Source organism: Mirounga angustirostris, unplaced genomic scaffold (genome assembly GCF_029215605.1).
Source record: "Mirounga angustirostris isolate CCGP_5_RB_7025 unplaced genomic scaffold, mMirAng1.0.hap1 SCAF_13, whole genome shotgun sequence".
NCBI classification, from domain to species: Eukaryota; Metazoa; Chordata; class Mammalia; order Carnivora; family Phocidae; genus Mirounga; species Mirounga angustirostris.
The window spans coordinates 94,132,331-94,155,794 of NW_026991721.1; positions in this window are offsets into that span (position 1 = coordinate 94,132,331).

Sequence of the window (23,464 nt, forward strand, 5' to 3'; positions counted from 1 at the left end):
GTTTTCAATACAGATCTCTTCAAATTCTTGATAATCTTCATTGACAAGAAACTTTAAGTGCACAAGTCAGCAGCACATTCAACATTTCACGGCCACTGAAATTATATTTAAAGCCACTCGGAGAGCTTTGCCTTTTCTTTCAGTGACAAATGTAATGTTAAAATATCTTGTGATGATGCTAATGTATTTGAATGCTATGGAGCTTTTTCATATCAAGTATTTAAAATGATGCCGAGGCTCTAATTTGGAGGAGGTGTGTGCATTGTTAGAGCGTTCGCCCTGCATCTTTGCTTGGATGCCACTAAAAAGGCGCAGGGGCTGTAAATGTTTAGAAGCATCTGATATTCGTGAAGATACAGAGTTGAAGTGTATGGTGAAGACACACTAGCTGGAAGTGCATCTACCAGCAGCCCCACCCACCCTCCCTGCCCCCAGCCCTGTCTAGCAGCACCATGGGGTCTATGGCATGCACTTGGGCACTCCAAACCAAAACTCCCCCAGCAGCTAAATGGCGGTGGCCTGTTCTGAGCTGGCAATTCGAGTAGATAACCAGGTAGAGGAGCATCTATCTCCTGGGCCAGGTTTAGCAAGTCACAGTGTGGCAGAGTGCGATGGAGTTGCTCAGGGTCACTGCTGGGGAGGACCACAAGATACACCATCATACCCTGCTCCACTCCTGCTATTTTCCAAAGAACCTTAGCAAGGGTACTTCAGCAGCCCCCACCCCCACCTGTCGGTCTGCCGAGCTTGGAGACCTACTAACAGCTCATCAGTGCGGTATGGCCCACCGTTTGGGAAACTCTACTTTGGAACCCTTGGGCTGGCGTCCCACTGGTATGCTAACCAGCCTGGGCAGGTCACCTCAATTCTCTGGACTTAGGTTTCATCATCTATGAGTGGGGAGTTTGGATAAAATTAATGCTTCTCAAATGCTTGCTATAGATCCTGAGGATTCTGGGAAGTACCTCAGGGATGATTGGTGATGAAGGAGAAATAGAAAGGGTCCAAGTGGGAAAGACTTTTCCTCATGTCCCTCTTCAACCAGAACACATCCACTTTGATCCGTCTTCAATAATGACATCCCACAGAAGATCTTGGTAAGAGGAGAGGTTTCTGTGGCTAACATAAAAGTTTGCAAACCAGTGTATCTATCTCTCACTCTTAGGCCCCCTACCGCCCTTTGTCCCTTTGTTCAAGGGAAAAATCATTCTAAATGAACTTTTAGTCAGTGTACTACTATAAATAAATGCCATCTTTCTTTAATAAAAATAAGACCAAGAATTTCCAAAGTGGCTCTTGGTGAGATTTTCTTGGTACAGTGGGGTGGATGGCCATGTGTGTTGTCTGCATCTAAAAGTCTTCTTTACTTTGGGGTCCTCCAATCTGGCTCCAGCTGACCCTAGCCTGCTTTCTCATAGCACTCAGCCTCAGGGAAGGGGCAGAATTCTCCTCTTTCTTCCCCATGGCATAGGGAAGACAAAGTTGGAACTTGGTTCCAATAATACTTTCAAGAAACTAGGGAATTGCCAAGGGGGAGAATGGGTTGCAGCTGGGCCATTTGTTTCCAGGGGCTTGAAGGTCCCATCCTATCCCCGTTGGTTTCAAGAGTTCCGTATCTCTGGATTTTCCTCCATGGGGCAGACACCATTTTAGTGACCATCACTTGGCAGAGCTCAGATAAAATCTTCACTCTCCTCAATATCCGGGCCCATCACATGCATCCGAGTCTCCCTCACAAATGCAGGTCTCTTAGGGGGAAGACCCTCTTTCTCTTTGATAGCACTTTTTTTTTTCTGGCAAGATGCCACCTTCTTAGATGCATTCCCCACAGCTAAACTCAAAGATTCCCCCCAAAAGATGGATCCAATCATTAACCAGGGATGTTTTCTTTACAAATGCTGGAGCACAGGGGTCGGAGTAATTTTTTAATACTCCACGACTTGATGAGGGCCAAGAGGGAATTCAGATGTGGGGCCCTAGACAGGACACCAGGGCTTTTGGTCTATTCAGGGGCCCTTCCCAAGATACCTGTGGGGAGGGGAGAGAGAACAGATGGGCCCCAGAGCTCTTATCTGTCCCTTGAGACAATCAGAGCAGGGAGTTTGGGCAGAGGTAGGGTTGAGTACCCTGCCATCACCCCCAACACCTCTGTCCAGAATTCAGATCCCACAGGGATGGCTTTGTTCTGGAGAAAGACAATCTGGCCCTCTGGCACCCTCAGCCCACACGTCCCCTCAATGACAGTTGTAGCTTGCAAAAGTTTAGGGACAAAAATGCAGAGAATGTCAAAGCCCAAGGCGTCTCTTTCCCTACGACTCAGATTTGTTTGCTTATTTATCCTATTGCCTCAAATTAGAAGTGAAAACCAGAACAAAGAAACAAGAGACATTCCTCAGGATGGAATTACCTACATAGCCTGAGCCTTGGGGTTTGATCTTGCCAAGACAGTTTGGAGTCTGTCTGTTATTGCAACACGCCAAATATCCCAAGGTCCCCCTTTCATCTGCTGGCTTCGAGGGTTGTGCGAAGTCCAATTCTGAAGGAAGGGGGAGCTGGCCCTTTCTGGGTTTCTGGGGTCACTGCAGGCTTCCCGGGCTTCCACGGGCAGATTTTCATACTTAAAATATCTGTTCCGAGCCCTCATCCCACGGGGGAAGTTGCCGGGAAACAGTGGAAGGAGGGTGCTGGGGGAAGGTTCCTGAGTGAGGCTAAGGTCCATCTCCCACCATCCTTTTATCCCAGCTGGAGGCCACCTCTTTTGAGTCTTGCCTGCTAGATGTGACCTAGAGGGGTGCAAAGAAAAGTCCAGGGCATCACGTCAGAAGACTGACTTCTGCTTATTTTTACTGTCTGCTCTTGGGCAGGGTATCTCAATTCTCTCAGCCTCTGTTTTGTAAAGGAAAAGCCTGAAATGGGGGTCACTCCCATTGGGAGAGCCCATCTCAAATGGAACCGGGAAGCCATGAGGGGAGTGGGGTTTATGCATGTCCACCCCTGCACAGAACATGAACTTCAAGTATATAGCTCATTGCCAAACTGCAGTATCTTTCTTCTTGCAGCCCTAGACAACAAGATGTAAATTCAACAGATACTAGACTCTTTCAGCTAATCGTACTTTTGCCAAACGGTTTATGTAAACCTTCTTGGCATTCCCCTTTTTGCCTTTCAAGACCCTCTGTTTCCCCCCTCAGCAGAGCACTATTTGGGTTTTTTCCTGAATCTGTGTCTCCCCGGATTGCATTTCCAAAGACCCCAATAAATTTTGTTTGCCTTGCAGCCTCCTTGCAAATTTTGTTTGACAGCTTCCTCCTATGTGAAATAGGGATAATAATATCCCATTATTTTCTTCTTACAGTGCTTGTAAGAATCCAATGAGATAATGCTTATAAACAGCCCTATGAAGTGATACTTTTCAGCAAGTTTCCACAGTGTGTGTGTGTGTGTGTGTGTGTGTACATGTGTGCATGAATGTATGTATTATATATGATCCACTGGGACAGAGAGAGAACTGGCTTCCCCAAGATGTCATTCCAAGGCTCCCATGTAAATTGCTACATAGTGGGACTGGAGAAGATCAAAAGAGCTCAAATACCTCCTGGCAAGAATTAATTGGGGTAGGAGGGGTTCGGGAGGAAGGCCAGCCTTTGAAGTAACTCTGCTCTCACTCTATACCCTGGTACCAGAAGGAAAGCAAGAGACCAGGGGTGTAGCTGGGCTCTGACGCCTGGAGGAGGGGGGTTGGGGACAGGGACTGTGCCTAGACGTTTCGTCTGGAAAGCAGCTCCTCTGACTCATTGCCTCTCTTTGATCAAGCTTCCTCTACCTTCCCATCACTGTGCTAAAAGTGTCCAGGAGGAGCAGACCCGTGAGCCCTGTCCTCTCTTTCTCCTTCCCTGCCCCCACTCGCAGTCAGGTTTCTGAGAGAGAATTGAATTCCACTCTATGAGGATTTATCCAGCCTCTCCTACAGTGCTTCACATTTTTTACGGTGCTCTCCACTTCACAAAAATACCGATTACCTTCCTTTGATTCTCACCGTAACATTGGAAGGCAGGTAGCAGATAAATTAGTATCCTCAATTTCCAGAAAGAGAAAATGAGACTCAGGAATTACGTGGTTTGCCTAAGGGTGCTGGGCTTGCAAGGGCAGAGCTGGACTGGTGGTGGGTATTGAGGAGGGCGCATTCTGCATGGAGCACCAGGTGTTATGCACAAACAATGAATCATGGAACACTTCATCTAAAATTAACGATGTAATGTATGGGGATTAACATAAGAATAAAAAAATTAAAATAAAATTAAACCCAACCTCATAATGATTTAAAAAATACAAAATTAGAAAATATAGAAATGACAGAAATAAACAAGATTTTTTTCACCAAATTTTACATATTTTCTTAGAATATTGAGGATGAATAAAAGGGAGCTTTGAGAATTCTAAAAAAAAAAAAAAGAGCAGAGCTGGAATTCACACTTAGGGCTTCTGACCATGCTTGAAGTGCTTTAGCAGCTTGCTTGGGTTTGCATCTCACTCCTTACCAGGGCGCGAGAAGCTCCTAAGCATCTGCACGCACCTCCCTCTACTAGGAAGCCTCCCCTAGCTTGCCCACGGGGAGGGCTTATGCCCCGCCCCCACATGCCCTTCTTCCATTGTCATTCCATGTTGACTCCCTGAGGGCTGCTCATCTCTGCATCTCCTGCATCTAGCATAGTGCCTGGCACATAATCCACTTTAGTAATAATGAATACATAAAAGAATGGGCATTTTAAGTAGGAAAATGATGGAAACGGCCTCAGTGGTCAGTAGTAGTCGTGGAATGGTGAAATAAACCATGACACATCCCCTAGATGGAATATTATGCAGCTATTAAAAATTATGCTGATTAAAAATTAATATCGACTTGAAAAATTCTGAAGATACAATGTTATGTGAAAACTCAAAAGACAAAGTCGTCCATACATTATGGTCACAGCTCTATAAAATGACACAAAAGCAAACTCTTAAGAATCGTACAAGGGAAAAGGAGCTGAAATCGTGGGTGATTTTTCTTCCTTCCATCTCTCCATAGTGTCCAGGTTTTCTCTAATAGACATGCATTATTTCTATAATGAATACAACAGCGACACACATGGCAATTGATAGGTGTAAAGGTAATAAGGGAATTGATTGCTTTCACTATTCATCTCTCCAGGTGCAAGTGGCTTACTTTTCTGGTGCTGAAAACTTACAAATAGGATGTCAGAGCCATTGTCTACAAATCTAGAGAAGTCCTGGAAGCTGGTAAAATATCTGGGAGACAGGCAACTAAAGATGTTGCACCCAATTTTAGAAAATGAAGTGATGGTCATGAGGAACTCTGCCTCAGGTTCACCCAGAATGAAGTCTCCCAGACTCTCCTCATTTTCTCCTCGGATGAAGTTACTCGACGGGTAGATAAGGAGAATGTTACAGACATAATGCGTATCGATTCCACAGTATTATGGACAAAGCCTCTCCGGTCCTTATGAACAAGGTGGAGAAATGTGGGCCGAGGGACAGCACTTGGTAAAGGTGGACTTCAGGGAGATTGAACAACAAATGCAAATCACACTGTTTAATGGATGGGAGGCTGTTCTGGAGCAGGGAAGACAATCTGTGACACCGACCCCACCATGCCCTCCCCAAAGCTGGCATTGCTAAGCAACTGCATCACTCTTCTCCCCTGAATCCAGATGGAGCTTCGTGATCCTTCCTGGCATAGGACTCCAAGCAGCCCTCAGCCATCAGTCAGAACACACACACCACCTATTAGCCGTCCCCAACTGGTAGGGCAGTCCTAGGGGACATGCCACAGGACTGTTTTGTACTCGATCCTGTTCAACATGTTTATCAATGATTTGGAGTGAAGATTGACCTAGAAAGCAGGTGTATCCAATTTTTAGGTGACCTAAAGTCGGGAGGGAAAGATGCTAGAGTCAAATTTTAAACCATCTGAGCAGATTATAGTATCGGACAGAAACCAAGGAATAATGTTACAGCAGCATGGATAATCCCATACTTGAGTTAAAAAAGGAATTGTTAAAAAAAAAAAAAGGAACAGTGATACTATGACTTGACAGCAGTTCATGAAATGGGGGAAGGAGGGGACAAACATGAGGCTTTAGCCTACTCGAAGCTCAACTTGAGCCATAGCGTATGTATGGCTGTTGATAAGGTCAACACAATCTTGGGCTTCGATAATGGAATACAGGGGCCGGGATACAGAGGTGAAGATGATCTCAACTCCTCCAGAGCTAGACTTGAACTAAAACTTTAGGGATTCTAAGCAACCAAAAAGTGTAACAGGGCACCTGCTCATGGTCGCTCAAAATCAATCAATAGCAGACCACAAAATAAGAGTAGGTAAAGTCCAGAAAATTTTGTTTTCCCCTGAAAATGGTTTTGATGACGTTTGAAGCGTAAAAGATTGGATTTTTAAAAAGTGCCGTTGTGGGCGCCTGGGTGGTTCAGTCGGTTAAGCATCTGCCTTCGGCTCAGGTCATGATCCCGGGGTCCTGGGATCGCGTCCCGCATTGGGCTCCCTGCTTAGCGGGGAGCTTGCTTCTCCCTCTGCCTGCCACTCCCCCAGCTTGTGCTCTCTCTCTCTCTGACAAATAAATAAATAAAATCTTTTTTAAAAATAAAAAGATAAAATAAAATATTTAAAAAACAAAAACAACAGGACAAATGATTTAAAAAGCCAAAAGTACCAGAAGGCTTATCATGAACCACAAAAGTCTTTGGTTCTACCCTTGTCAACAATTTCAGTCCTGTTCCTGAGGGGCTACCATTTTTTATCTTTTAAATTGATTTATTCTGGTAAATACTTTTGTATCTCTAAATACTGTTTTTACTGATAATGTCTTGATTTATGTACTTTACACATTATTTATTGATGCCCTGTGATGATGGTTGAGTGTTTAATTATCTTACCTCCTCCTTCTCTCATCTTTCCATGATTACTATTTTTGGTAAAAATCAATAAATAATTATTACTTTGCTTATGGAAATACTGTTTACTGCCTCATCAAATTAGTCACACATCCTTTCTGTACAACTTTTTATTCTCCCTAGAGTTTCTAATTCCTTTCTTTTTGTCTTGCATTGTTTGTCTTTATAGAATTCCTCGGGTTTTTGTTTTGGGGTTTTTTCTTTTTCTCCAGTGTTTCATCACATCAGGTATTCTATAAGCCTTTCTTGTTTTTCTTGAAAACCTCTTCCTGGACACCTCAGTCGTCCTGTTCCAATCTGGATTGGTTGCTCTTTGGATGACCAGGACAGCCATCCCAGGATTACCTCTTACTGTTCTTGTAGGTTAGATCCGGTGCTTTCCCCAGCCCATATCTTCCTCTTTCTTGATTTATTACATTTTTCAGGAGCACGCCGTCAACTAAATCCCTAAGAAAGCACACATGAAAGATAAATTACCCAAGTCCTGTGTGCCTGAAAGTATATTTGCTTGGCTGTTGTGCTCAATTAGGTATAGAATTCTAGGTTCCTGGGGTTGAAAGTGATTCCCATTCAGATCGTTGAAGACTCGCTTGAATGCCATCTGGAGCCCGATGTTACAGATGAAAAATGTGACAGCAGTCAGATGCTAGTCTCTGTAGATGACCTGTTACTATCTCCTTCCCCCATATCACTGTTCTAGCCACCCCAGCGTTCTTTAACCTTAGCCTTCTCAATTTTCACTCATTTTCTTGAGTGCCCCATAGAACCACTGAATCCAAATTATCCTCTCCAATTCTGGGAAATTCTTTTATAACACTGTTTTGAAATTAACTTTCTATGAAATTTCTAAAATTTAGGAAATCTTAAATAAATACAAAAATACATTTCCACGGTTTTTTGTTTTAATTATTCCTTTTTCATAGCATCCTGTTCTTGTTACATGTACACAATATCATCTTAATTTCCCTGAGGATCTAATTGATCTTTTTAGTATTTGTTTTAAAATTATTTTCTGTTGCCTGAACTGTCATCTTCTGGGGTTTGTTTTTCTTTGTTGTTATTATTATTTTGTAGTCTCAAGTGTTTGGGATTCTTGGATATCTTTTCATATATAAGAATGAGAAAATAAAAAGCCACTTAGGGGCTTTGTGTTCACGGACAGGACTGGCTGGCTGATGCACTTCATCTCAGGATGATTGGGCTATGAACCAGTCCTTTTACCGGGAGACACCTAAGTATCACAGTAAAGCAGGATCTTTGCTTTAGGGTTATTCAGTTTATTTTTAGAAGAAACTTTTTTTTTGATCTGGAGGGTAGAAATATGGTTGCCAGGAACTCTACACAGTGTGGGGATGGGCTGCTACTATTTGGTACATGGATTTTCAATCAGCCTCCCTGATATAGCTCCAAATAGCACCCTCATTCTCTGTTGTCCCTTACATCTGAGATCAAAATCTGCTCCCCTGGACAAGTTGGCTACATTCTCTGTAGCAGATCCTTCTTTTTCTAGCTTTATCAGTGACCACCTCACCACTTGTTGCCTTTAAGACATTTAAGATTATCTCTCATTTGCTATACCCTCTTTGTTACATATTATTACTATTATAATTATAAATTATTATAAACATATAGGTGAGTATGGGGGATAATGTCAAAATATGTATATATTTCCCTTCAGTTTTGTTAAATCATTCATACCATTTTGCTATATTTGCTTCCTAGCTTTTAAAATAAATAAATAAATAAAATGTGATAGGTTTAGTTGGCATATAACCCTTACCCCATTCTCCTTCCCTGCCTCCCTAGTTGCAACCACAGCTGACTGGTATTTTTCACTCCCGTGCATGTTTTTATAATTTGCTACATATATGTGATATATAATATATGCTATTACATTAAATATTTTGTATTTATATAAGGGTATCAAAGTATACCTAAGAATCTTCCAATTACTTCTTTCAACAGTTTTTGAGGTCCAACATGGAGCCTTCCTGGTGTGTAGCGTTTAATCATTCAATTATTCTCCTGTTACCAGAAATTTAGATTGTTTCCAATGTCTCACTCTTACATACAGTTGCTAGTCTGAACATTCTTGTACTTTTCTCCCTGAGTTCATGTGCAAAATTTCTCTGGACCCATATGCTGTGTCATGGCATATACAGTTTTTCAACTTCACACATGTTGGCAAATTGTTCCCCAAAGTAAATATACCAATTAATCCTCCCACCCATCAGCAACAATGGAAGGCTTTCTGAGTCCACATATTTTCCAGTAGTTCATATTTTTAGCCAACCAGATTTGCTAATCTGGTTAATGTGAAACAGTAGCTTACTCTTAGTTTGCATTTGCTTATTAACAATCAGGTTGGGCGTCTTTTTACTGGCATTCAAGCTTCCTCTTCTGCGGACTCAATGCACAGGCATACCTCATTTTATTATGCTTTGCAGATATTGCAATTTTCACAAATTGAAGGTTTGTGGCATTCCTGTGCTGAGCCAGACTTTCGGCACTGTTTCCCAACAGTATTTGTTCACTTAATGTCTCTGTGCCACGTTTTGGTAATTCTCACAGCATTTCCAACTTTTTCATCATTATTAGATTTATTATGATCTGTGATGGGCAATCTTTGGTATTATGATTATAATTGCTTGGGGACTCCACGAATCACACCAACGTGAGACAGCAAACTTAATTGATAAATGTTGTGTGTGTTCTGACGGCCCCACCAACCAGGCCATCCCCCCATCTCTCTCCCTCCCCTCCAGTCTCCCTAGTCCCTGAGATGCAGAAGTACTAAAATTAGGCCAGTTAATGACCCTACAATGGCCTCTAAATGTTCAAGGGAAAGGAAGAATTGCACATCTCTCACTTTAAATCAAAAGCTCGAAATGATTGAGCTTAGTGAGGAAGGCATGTCCGAGGCCGAGACAGGCTGAAAGCTACACCTCTCGCACCAGTTAACCAAGCTGTGAGTACAAAGGAAAAGTTCTTAAAGGAAATTAAAGGCGCTACTCCAGTGAATACGCGGATGATAAAAAAGCAAAACAGCTTTATTGCTGATGTGGAGAAAGTGTGAATGGTCTGGATAGAAGACCAAACCAGCCTGACATTTCCTTAAGCCAAAGCCTAATCCAGAGCAAGGCCCTGAGTCTCTTCAATTCTGTGAAGGCTGCGAGAGGTGGGGAAGCTGCAGAAGCAAAGCGTGAAGCTAGCAGGGGCGGGTTCATGAGGTTTAAGGAAAGAAGCCGTCTCCATAACGTAGAAGTGCAGGTGGAAGCAGCGAGTGCTGAAGTAGAAGCTGCAGCAAGTTCTCCAGAAGATCTAGCTCAGATAGTGGAGGCGGCTCCACGGAACAACAGACCTTTCAGTGTAGACTGCACAGCCTTCTATTGGACAAAGATGCCCTCTAGGACTTTCATAGCTAGAGAGAAATCAAAGCCTGGCTTCCGAGTTCAGTCTGACTCTCTTGTCAGGGGCTCATGCGGCTGGTGACTTGAACTTGAAGCCAGTCCTCACTTACCACTCCAGAATCCTAGGGCCCTTCAGAATCATGTTAAATCCACTCTGCCTGAGCGCCATAAATGGAACAACAAAGCCTGTTTACAACATGGTTTGCTGGATATTGTAAGCCCACGGTTGAGACCTACTGCTCAGAAAATTTATTTCAAAATACTACCGCTCATTGACATTGTACCTAGTCACCCAAGAGCTCTGATGGAGATGTAAAATGAGATGAATGTTTTCTTTCTTTCTTTTTTTTTTTTTAAAGATTTTATTTATTTATTTGAGAGAGAGAATGAGAGAGAGCACATGAGAGTGGGGAGGGTCAGAGGGAGAAGCAGACCCCCCGCTGAGCAGGGAGCCCGATGCGGGACTCGATTCCCGGACTCCAGGATCATGACCTGAGCCGAAGGCAGTCGCTTAACCAACTGAGCCACCCAGGCGCCCCTAGCATTTCATTCTTTTAGATTTCAGTCATTCTTTTTTTTTTTTTTTAAAGATTTTATTTATTTATTTGAGACAGAGAGAATGAGAGACAGAGAGCATGAGAGGGAGGAGGGTCAGAGGGAGAAGCAGACTCCCCGCTGAGCAGGGAGCCCGATGCGGGACTCGATCCCGGGACTCCAGGATCATGACCCAAGCCGAAGGCAGTCGCTTAACCAACTGAGCCACCCAGGCGCCCTGAGATGAATGTTTTCATGTCTGCTAGTAAAGCATCCATTCTGCAGCCCATGGATCAAGGAGTCATTTTGACTTTCAAGTCTTATTATTCAAGAAATACATTTCATAAGGCTATAGCTGCCGTGGATAGTGATTCCTCTATGGAGCTAGGCAACATTAATTGAAAACCTCTAGAAAGGATTCATCATTCTAGATGCCATTAAGAACATTAGTGATTCATGAGAAGAGCTCAAAATACCAACATTAACAGGAGTTGGGAAGAATTTGATTGCAACCCTCATGTATGACTTTGAGGGGTTCAAGGCTTCAGCGGAGGAAGTACCTGCAGATGTGGTGGAAACAGCAAGAGAACTAGAATCAGAAGTGGAGCCTGAAGATGGGACTGAGTTGCTGTAGTCTCATGATAAACCCTGAATGGATGAGGGGTTGCTTCTTACAGATGAGCAAAGAAACTGGTTTCTTGAGATAGAATCTACTCCTGGGGAAGATTCTGTGGAGATGGTTGAAATGACAACAAAGGATTTAGAATACTACATTAACTTAGTTGATAAAGCTGCGGCAGGTTTGAGAGGATTGACTCCAATTTTGAAAGAAGTTCTACTGTGGGTAAAATGTTATCAAACAGCATCGCATGCTACAGAGAGATGGTTTGTGAAAGGAAGAGCCCATCGAAGTGGCAGACTTCATTGTTGTCTTATTTTAAGAACTTGCCCCAGCCGCCCCAGCCTTCAGCAACCTCCACGCTGATGAGTCAGCGGCCGTTGACACCAAGGCAGGACCCTCCACCAGCAAAAAGATGATGACTCACTAAAAGCTCAAATGAGGTTTGCATTTTTTAGCAATAAAGTATGTTTAAATTAAGGTATGTATGTTGCTTTTTTAGGCATAATGCTATTGCACGCTTTAATACAGTATAGTGTAAACATAACTTTTATAGGCACTGGGAAACCAAAAAATTGCTTTGCCTCACTTTATCATGATATGTGCTTTATTGTGGTGGTCTGGAACCGAACCTGCGATATCTCTGAGGTATGTCTGTATATAACTTTTGCCCAAGTTTCTATTGGCTTATCCTTATCTTAGTGATTTCTAGAAGCCTTAATACCTACACAACCTGGGAGCTTTTTAGAAATGTGGAATCTTGGGGCGCCTAGGTGGCTCAGTCATTAAGCGTCTGCCTTCGGCTCAGGTCATGATCCCAGGGTCCTGGGATCGAGTCCCACATCGGGCTCCCGGCTCAGCAGGAAGCCTGCTTCTCCCTCTCCCACTCCTCCTGCTTGTGTTCCCTCTCTCGCTGTGTCTCTCTGTCAAAAAAATAAATAAAATCTTTAAAAAAAAAAAAAGAAATGTGGAAGCTTAAGCCCCACCCTCAACCCAACAGCTAAGAATCTTCATTTGAACAACCCTCAGGTGATTTGATCACACATTTAAGTTTGAGAAGCACTGATTTAGAACATTTTGTATAAGACTGGGATTCTCTGTCTCTCGAATATATGGGAGACACGCCCTATAAAACCACCTGAGAACAATGTTTTGTGGTCATGGCTAAGGTTGTTGATACAGGTGAATGTTTAGTTACTTATCCAATTTCTTCAATAATTATAGGTTTATTCTGCCTTCTAATTTTCTTCTAAGTTTTAGTAGTTACTTTTTTCTAGAAAACACATTTTACCTATGGTTCTTAGAGTATTAGTTATTTAAAAAAAATATTCATATGAATCTTATGATTTTTCAATTCTCTGCTATATCTGGAGTTATATCTCCGTTTCCACCTTTGTGTGTACCCCCTGTCTCCCCATCCCTTACCCTCACATCAATCCTGCCAGAAGTTTGTCTGTTTCATTAGTCTTTTCAAAGGACCAGGTTCTGGTTTTATTGACTTCTTCTCTTAAAACATTTTCTATTTCATTATTTTCTGCCTTTATCTTCTTTCTACTTTCTTTGGGTTTACCCTGTCTTCTTTTTCCAGCGTGTTGAAATGAACTCTTAGCTCATTAACTGCTTAATCTTTCCTCCTAATGATCTAAGCATCTGAGGCTGTATACTCCCCCATGCATTACTGCTAGAGCTGCATCCCTCATATTTTGATGCTTCATATATTTGTTCTCTTTTAGGTCTAAATGTCTTCCAATTCCCCCTTTCTATTTTGTCTTTGGCCCACAAGTTATTTAAAAATGTTTTAAAATGGGGGCGCCTGGGTGGCTCAGTTGGTTAAGCCACTGCCTTCGGCTCAGGTCATGACCCTGGAGTCCCGGGATCGAGTCCCGCATCGGGCTCCCTGCTCGGCAGGGAGTCGGCTTCTCCCTCTGACCCTCCCCACTCTCATGCTCTCTCTATCTCATTCTCTCTCTCTCAAATAAATAAATAAAATCTTTTTAAAAAATAAATAAATAAATAAAAATGTTTTAAAATGTATAACTGGGGGCACCTGGGTGGTTCAGTCAGTTTGGTGTCCAACTCTTGATCTCAGCTCAGGTCTTGATCTCAGGGTCGTGAATTCAAGCCCCATGTTCAAGCCCAGTGTGGAGCCTACTTAAAAAAAAATTATAACTGCACGGGATATTCTAAAAAGATTTAAAAATGTATTGCTAACCTAATTATACTCTGGACAGAGTACACAGCCTTTATGATATTAGTTCCTTGGTGTTTGTTGTGACTTGTTTTAGGACCCCACACGTGGTCTGTTTTTGTAAGTGTGTTATGAGCACTTGAAAAGGAGATGTGTCCTCCAATTGTTAAGTGCAGCTCAATCTTGGTTTTATTTTTTCAAACCTTTAATCCTTACTCATTTTTATCTGCTTATCAATCTATCAATTGCTGAGGGCTATGTTACAATTGTCATTATGATTTTAGATATGTAAATTTCTCCTTGGAATTCTGTCAATCTTGACTTTATATATTTTAAGGCTGTATTAGTCGCTTCACACAAATTTAGAATTTCTATATATTCATGGCAAATGGATCCTTTTAATATTATATGGTGTCCATTTCTATTCTTTTGTGTGTGTGTCCATCTTTATTCTTAATAATAAAAGCTATGTTAATGTACAATAAAATACTTACACACCAGTGTTCTTGGGATTGGTATGTGACAGGTATATTTTTTTCCAATTTTTTTTTGTTCAACTTTTCTGTGCCTTTTCTTCACGATCTATCACTTCTAAACAAGACGAACCTTTTTTAAAAACTCAACCTGACAATCTTTGTTTTAACAAGTGAGTTTCACCAGTTTACATTCTTATGATTATTTATATATTAGATTTAATGCTGTCATCTTATTTTGGGCTTTTTTTACTCACACTGTACTTCAATTGCTATGTCTGTATAACAAATTTTTCCAAAACTTAGTGTTATAAAGCAGACACTTACTATCCTCCTGGATTCTGTGGGTCAGAAACTGGACAGGGCACAGCTCCACCACATCTGGGGCCTCCTCTGGGACACCTGAAGGTGAGACTTGTCTCAGAACTTGCCCCCTAGGGGCTGACGTTGGCTGGGACTATCAGACCAAACAACCTACACACAGGCTGTCTGTATGGCTGGGGGTTCCTCACAAGCTGGTGGCCAAGTTCAAAAGGCAAGAATCTTGAGAGAGCGCACCAAGTGGAAGGCATGTTGCCTTTTATGCTCAAGCCTCAGAAATCATGGAGCATTATTTCCGCCACATTCTGTTTCTCAAGGTAATAACAAGGTCCTGCCCAGGTTCAAGGGGAGGAGTATGAGACTTTACCTCTTGGTGGGGAGTGGCAACGTTCTGGAAGGACATGTGGGATTGGAAATATTGTTGTAGACATTTTCAGAAAATATAACCCACCACACTCTGCTTTTTATTTGCTTTATTTTCTTTCTTGCCTCCTATTGGAACAATTGAGGCTTGTAAAAAAGTATCCTCTTATTCCACCTATGGTTTTGGAAGTTACACGTTCTATTTTGACTTTAGAAGTGTATAGCCTTGGGGCTCTTGGCTGGTTCAGTCAGTAGAGCGTGTGACTCTTGATCTCTAGGTTGTGAGTTCGAGCCCCATGCTGGATGCAGAGATTACTTAAAAATAAAAAAATCTTTAAAAAAAAGTGTGTACCCTTAAGTTTTTAATATCTATATGTAACATAAAATCCAAAGTTAATCAGTGTCTCTCTTTTCCTCTCAACTAAAATGAGGGTCTCGGAACTCCTCATTTTAACTCCCATCACCCCTTCCCCAACCTCTCTATCCTGTTCTTGTTTAACTCCTCTTTGATTCATATCTTCAATTTGTCATTATTACTATGTGGTCTGTCTCTTTTATTTTAAAGAACAGCATAGGATTCTTTCATTTTGTTGACATGTACCATGTTTTTTATGATGGTTTTGCTGTGTTTTTGTGCATTCCATAATAGTACTTTCAACAAAGCTCTGCAGTTAAAGACTCTCCATCATTTCATATCTGAAAATGTCTTTACTTCACCCTTACTCTTGAAAAAAATGACTTCGAGTTGTATAAAATTCAAGGTTGGCAGTTATTTTCTCTCCAAACTTTAGATATATTCTTCTGGTATTTTCTGGACAAATCTTCCACTATTTTCAGTACAAATGTTCTTTTAGATAATCTGTGTCTTTTATCTCTGCTGATTTCAAATATCTTTTTTGCCTTCAGTGCTCTGAAATTTCACAGTAATGTTTCCCGGTGTGCATTTAGTTTCATCTATCTTACTTGGGATTCTTCATAAATTCCAGCAAATTCTCAACTACCATCTGCCCTCACGTCCCTAACCTGCCCCCCTTTAACTACTGTGAGACCTGTCAAACATTCCCATTCTTGTCTCCACTGTGGCAATCGTCTTTCTTCCCTTCGTCTACCACCAAGGTCTTCATGTGTTTTTAACTTGTGTTGTAAATACATCTCTCCCAGCATTTCATCTCTAGGATCCTGGGCAACCCCAGATGAGAAAATGTCCTTTTAAGGACATCTCGTGTTTGCCTATGTTAGGAGTCCCAAATCTATCCACCAACCCAGGACCATTTTTTATTTATTTATTTATTTTAAGATATTTATTTATTTATTTATTTATTTATTTATTTATTTATTTGACAGAGAGAGAGAGAGCGAGAGAGGGAACACAAGCAGGAGGAGTGGGAGAGGGAGAAGCAGGCTTCCCACGGAGCAGGGAGCCCGATGCAGGGCTCAATCCCAGGACCCTGGGATCCTGACCTGAGCCTAAGGCAGACGCTTAACAACTAAGCCACCCAGGCGCCCCCCAGGACCACTTTTTAATATAAATTAATCAGCTTGTTTATTTCTGTGCATGAAGCTAGGATGAAGTCGAAGACCAATTCTGCATGAGGAATTGGTCCCTGGTTATAAATTACCAGATGAGACCTCTACCCCACTCTTCCTGGGACAAGCTTCCTTGTCATCCTTCTGCACTAGCAGTGGACTCTTCTATCCCATTCTTCAGTGGAAGTATAACCGCTTGAGGGCCAAGGCTCTATGCAGGGATCTCAATTCCAGCACTCCTTCTGAGAAGGCCCAAAGCCTCGTCCTCGGGCCCCATGTAAGCACTAACCCCACATCCTGGGTCACCAAAGCTGGCAAAATCACACAATTGCTATGTGTCAATTCAAGTGCCTCCTGCTCTGTCCCAGGTGCCTTGTGTCTGGCTCTGAGGTGAATTTTCTTACTGTCTTAAAAGTCGGTTGGGTTACTTGCCTTTCTAGGTCTTTGTCCTGGGCATGCATCTGCTTATCTAGGCCATCCCTCTGCTGAACTGAAAGTCCTGCCCCTTCTTTCTGAGCCCTAAATCCCACAACGACCCACCCCTACATCCTTCTCTCCAGCCCATGGAACCTCTGCTCTGCCCCCCGAGTTTTTCCTGGCCATTCCTGAGCCCTGGCGCTTTCTAGTTCCTGAGCTTTGGGGCTCAGTGGCAAACCCCCAGGCTTTTGCCCATCCTCCCGAAGACTCTTTTCAGTGTTTGGCTTCCTCCACCACCTCCCCTCCTATTCTTTGGGCTCTTGTGAGTTTATGCCTTTCTTTTATTCCTTATTTTCATTGCAGTGGGGATTTGGAAGGGAGAGGAAATAAACACATGCCCAATCCTCCGTGGTTAGCTGGAAGTCCAAATTATATCTTATATTCACGTTTCTTTAATTACAAGTGAGCTTCCGCTTTCTAACATATGTTCGTTTAAAAAAAAATCTTTGCGTTGCCATTCATATCCTTTACCTGTTTTGTGTTTGTTCTCCACACCCCACCCCTACCCCATCTTGACTGTTAGAATGTTCCTTTCAATTTACATATCAATTATTTATATTCAAACATTAACACTTGGCCTGAAGGTTGGGAGCAAATATTTTGCTTTAGTCTTGTTTTTAAATTAAAAAAAAAATTTTTTTTATAGTGTACTATAGTGGGTCAATAACATCGATTATTGTGCTGGCCCGGCACTGTTTGTTTTTTCATAGAAGTGTTTGGTTTTTGCATAAATTCTTATTTTTATGTAGTTTGATCTGCCAGGTTTTACCTTTCTGCTATTGCTTTTGCCTTGATTGGGAGAGCAGAAACGCTCCCCAAAGACAGTGCAGAGACAAGGGCCGATGGGAAGCAGAGAGAGCAATAGGAGAGTTTCATTAGAGTTTTTATTTGACCCTGGTCATCTGTCGGTACACGGATAATTGAGAACTGACTACCAAGTGTAATTGATAAACTGACCTTCTTAATTACGTACTGATATACCCTATCATTCACTGTGGGCCGGAAAGCAATTTCCAGGCTTGCCCTTAAGCATGTGTTCACCCACCCTCTTCCTTCAGATGTTGCACTTTATGACCTGCCCTTCCAGTGAGTTCCCTTTAAAACCTACTCACCTCCTGATGCCCAAAAGTGCTGAAAGAGAACAACATCCAGTCTTTATTGCTGCCTGAGCTCCAGCACCCCCAGCTAGTGTGTAAAGAGGACGCAGCATATATCTCATGCGACTCTCATGGTAGCTGGCATGATGCTTGATAACAGAATTTCTCAGACAACAGGCCCAGGCTGGGGAATTTTCATACTGTCTTTCCCTACAAGTAATTTCCAATGTTTATGCTCTGTGGAGCCCCTTTCAAGTGTCAGAGCAGAACAAATGCCAGTTTTAATGGACTTGCTAAATCATAAAAACTACTTGCAAAATTGCATCTGATTAAAACAAGAAAATGTTCCATTATTCAGAAAAATCTCCCTGCAGCGGCTCACGGAGGCGGCTGGAGGTGGGGAAATGCTGGGAGTGCCCGGATCCTGTGGAGTTTTCTCTCCACGGAAAAGATGTGGCTCCATTTACAGTTCTCCTATCCCCTTCCCAGGTCCCCAGTCCTTCTGCCTGCCCCGATGAAAGGGAAACTGACATTAGTCATTTTATAATTAATTTACATGACAACACGTTATTAGCTGGGACACAGCATGCATGACAAGGTACCACCAGTTAGTGGATGGTGGGGTGGAAGTGGGGCCATATTCTGGAACCTCTGGGTCGCTTAGGATGGCTTCCATGGAGCAAAGACCAATACAGCAAAAGCTGAAAAGCCTGCCCTCCTCAGCTGGACCAAGCTCTCCTGCTCTAACAGCAAAATACAAACTGAAATTGAATCATCCCACTGAAATAAGTCACCCACTAAAGAGCTCCTTCCAGTGGATGGTCAGCGGAGTCTGATTTGGGTATTTACCTTAATAGTCAGCCAGTTAGACGGGCAGACTAATGCGCCGACATCACACCCAAGCACCCTTGGTGTGTAGAGACTTGTCCCCACATCTGGAGAGAAAGCAGAGCACAGCACTGTCCTCTCCTCGCGGAGTTCCCAGCCCAAGGTGGGCAAGAGGACAGAGAGGAAGAAGGGCAGGGCAGGCACAGTCCTAGATGCAGAGCGGGGTCTCTCTAGATAAACAAGGACAAGATGAATGGCCGTCAAGTCCCTCTAGAGCATTCCCGGCTGGTGTCGTTCAGTTACCAGAGCCAGGAAGGCAGCCTGGGCACCCTTCCAATATCAGCCCCCCAGGGGGAGAGTCTGGCACTAATTGGGTGTCTTGGTTGTGCAGCGCAGTGTAAGAAGCAGCAGTGACTTATTTACCACCATTCTGGGGGCAGCTGGGCTCCGCTGGGCAGCTCTTCTACTCTGTGCGGTGTCAGCCTGGCTCCTCGTGAGGCTGCCTTTAGCTGGGGCTGGAGCATCCAAGAGGGCTTCGCTGCCGCGTCTGGCACACGGGGTGGCTGGAGGGCTGCCCGGCTTCTGCCTCTCCCTGTGCCCCACCGAGCCGTGTGGTCTGTCGGCAGCCAACAGTCCAGCCTGTGTGTCTCTGCACGATGCCGATTTTAGGCCTAGACCCGGCTCCGGGTCACTTCTGCCGCATTCCGTTGGCCAAAGCCCAGTTACAGGGCCAGCCTAGGTCAAGGGGACGGGGAATAAATCTGACCTCTTAATGGAGAAGGGGCAGACAGGTCCAAGGAGGGGAGACGCCTTGGTGTCCACCTTTGCAATCTGCCACACCATGGAGGCTGCCTAACACAAGGGCTGGGTTTGAAGTCAGATGACCTGCGTTCCCATTTCTCCCTGGCCTTGTTGAAAGGACTCGGGAAATCACGAGAACCCCTGAGTTGTGTTTTCCTCTTCTACATCATTCCCTCCACCAGACGTTTATGGGTGCAGATTTAGCGAGGCTACGGTTAATATAGCACCCGGCCACTGGCAGCCCGCTCTAGCTGGGGAAGGGACTGCTCCAGCTGTCCCCTCCCCCTGCCCCATGCCCCATTGCTGCCTTGCCTAATCAGGAGCCTTCTCTGTTTCTGTCTCTTAAAATGTACTTTTTTCTTTTTTTCCCATTTAAAATGCCTTTGTTCCTCTTGGGTTGCTATGATTTTCCAGTTCTGCTTGCAAGCTCTCTTTCCCAGCGTGTCACCAGGATGCCCCTTCTGTCCCTGGGGGACCGCGACACCAGGGCACCCGGCCAAGGGGCTCAGATTCGGCTGTGCCCTGCCTGCATCCTGGGACAGAGCTGCACCTGCCCAGTGGGCCCTACCACTTGGCCCTACCACTTGGAGAGGCTCTGTATGGACTAGGAGTGACCAACCTGAAGCCAGCCCTGATGGGACTTGAGAGGCCAGCGGTGGGGACCCGCCAGTTGTCAGCCCAGCCATCAGCCCGCCGAGCCCCTCCCTGCTGCGGGCTGCGTGGCCGCCCAGTGCTGCCTGTGATGGAGCCTGCCCCGCTCAACCCTGGGGTTAAGGGCTCTGCCCTGTTTACCCACCAGCAACTGCCTCTCAACCTCTCAACCTCTCGCCCAGCTGCTGCCTGTCACCCGCTGTCCTCCCTGCTGCGGAAATTATTTTTATAAACTCCTCCTTGACTGAAGAGCCACTTTAAAGAATTTAGAACACTGCTGTGCTCTCCTAATGAGGGAGAGAAGAGACGCTTCTCTCTAGAGCTTTCCTGTAGCGCTCTGGTGTCACTGTCTCTGGATATATTTCTCTCCCCACAACACACAAAGTATTGGCTGGGGAGCATCACTACCTATTTTAGAATCATCCCCTTGAGCACTTTGTCTCCTTCTAGGATTTCCAAACACTACACAGTGTCAATACCACAGACTTCGAAAGTTGGGGGTGGGGATGTAAGTTGGGAATTGATACCAGACCGCAGTTCTAACCTGCACCTGCCAAGTGCCCACCACGCCCTCCTCCCCACTGGGCTGGGCCCAACAAAGATGCCGCCCCTGTGGGCCCAGCCAGATAGAGTCACTGGTGCCCTGGTCCTCAGGAAGGATGGCAGCTGCCTTGGGTGCACCATGAATCCAGCCCTGTCTTTATCTGTGGGGCGCGCCAGGCACCCCTGAAATCCCAGGGTTGCAGCCCTAACACTTCTTACCCTAACATGCTCATGGTGATCTGGCTAGTCCTTGTTTTTTGGACCTAACCCTCTGACTCCCGACTATTTGGAAAGTAGCCTGCCTGGCTTTACCTGATGCCTACCCTTATCCTCACCGGGGAGCTGGGGACTTCACTGCAGTGAAGGGGATGGTCCCGCAGAACCAGAGGCCACTGCCACTTGGCTGTAAGCATCACCTTCCACCCAAATATCCACCATGCCACCAGAGCCCCTTCTGCCTCGCCAGCGCCCTTGGGCATGGGCAGTGGGACCTCCGGATGCCCGCCCCGCCCCGCAGAGCCAGCCTCTGGAATTGGGTCTCTTCCCTGGTCCACGCTGCCTTCTCCGCACCAGCCGGTGTGTCTGGGGCCCCGCCTTGCCCACCTCCTGCAATGCTCCTTTATCATTCACTTCTTGATGCAGATGAGGCCTGAATTCGGCTGCCCACCTCTCTTGCTCAGATGAGAAAACAGCTCCTAACCTATCTCCCTGCTTCCAGATGTGCCCCCGAAACACATTCCTTGTGGTGAAGCCAGAGGACTCTTTCTAAAGCCCCAAGTGGGCATGTCCTTTGCACCTGGACCCCTTGGAGGGCTGCCACTCACGGCCAACCCTGCCTACCTCGTGACCAGCCCCACCCACCCCTGCCGGAGCCATTCTGGGTCCTGATCTCACCTCTGCAGCCTTAAGTACTGGGTTCAAAACCTGACACTGCCCTCTACTAGCAGTGCGACCTTGTCCGTAGGTGAGGTTAATCAGAAATCTAATTTACCAGAAGAGGTGAATTTAGGCTGGGAGACTGACAGTGATTATTATGATAATAATAATGACAGCTAATACCCAGATTGTGCAAATTAATTAGGCAAAATATTTAGCCTCTTAAAACCTCAGTTTCCTCATCTGTAGAATGGGGATAGTACGGTCGATGTGAGGCTTAAATGAAATAAAATCATCACAGCCTGTATTTCGAGCTGGAAATGGCAAGAATTTAATAAAAGTGAGCTGTTACTGAGGTGTTGATGCAACCCCTGGATTCTAGTCCAGCTCCCTCCACTGCCCTGACCCTCCCCCTCCACAACCTGCCTGGATACCTCCTGCTCATCTGTCAAGTTGTATTTTAGGTGTCACCTCCTCCAGGAAGTCTTCCTGGATCCCTTTGATCTGTGTGAGGTGCCACTTCCAGGTATTCCTGCTCTGAGCCCTGTTATAGGATGGACTTCTCATCCTGAATTAGCTGTCTGTTCCCCCTGCCAGTCTGGGAGCCCCTTGAGAGCAGGACCTGAATCTTACTGGTATGGTCATCTCACACCCAGTGTAACACTTGTAGTGGATGAGCAGGAAACATGGTGCGGGAACCAGCAAAGGCCTAGCATGCTCCACTCCACACATGCTGGTCCCCAGGGCAGGACCAGCTCCATCCTTGAGGACTTCTTCATCCAGATGGGCCGGCAAGAATAATAAGCATCCAACAACAGTGAATGGTTCAAGATGGTACATGAGCGCATTAAAGAGTGAGCAGAATGGACAATCAGCAAGCCGAGCGCTCAGAGAAGGGAACTTTCCCTGTCAGCATATTGAATATTGTTTGAAATAAGCGCGCCGTCGACTAGGACATGGAAATTGCTTTTGTCATATACAAAAAGTTCCATTGCAATGGTACTTGCGGTAACAGGATTTGACTTGTAATACAGAGCACTCATAGGACCTCTGTGATTCCCAAGCACTTACCATACATTCGTGAAATGCTGAGTGTAAAAAAATACCCCAATTGTTAGGGGATTGGCAGCTCCAATTTCCTGCAGCAAGTGTTCAATTGCTCCTTGATCACAACCTTCCGGCTGGGGTCTGGGATTTCTCCTCGGCAGGCTCATCCGAGGTGGGCGCGGGCCTCTGGCCAGGAAGAAGAGAATCTCCCTGGCTGCAGGTGGGCCTGTCTGCCCAGAGCGATGCGTCTGGTGTTCCTGAGGAGAGACTCTGGCTCCAAGTAGCTTCCCAGCTAACAGGTGCTTCGCTGCTGGCTGAAGGAGGTCACCAGGCTTCAAAGTAAGGTTGCAGCTCTTCTCTCTCCTGCAGCAAGGGAACCCGATGGACACATTTCAGCACACCCCTGCTGGGGGCTTTGGGGACACCCCAATGTAGCTAGCTGATTCATTCTCCAGATTAGCTGTCCTTGTGCCGAGGAGCACCCAGCACCCCACCTTAGCATTTCTGTTTGCTGTAACTCACCAAGTGCTGCTGGCCCAGCACCCAGGCTTTCTGGTTACCTGGCTTGGTCCCGATTCCCTGGCCTCCTCCTTGCCCCCAGGCCACATTCTGCCCCTTCCTAGGACAATGCTAGGCACCTGGCAAGCTCCATCTGAGGCTGGGCTGTCCTGATCATCATTATCACCATCTTCTTCAGAATCCAGGTCTATCTCTACCTCTTATTTTTCTTCTTAAAAATT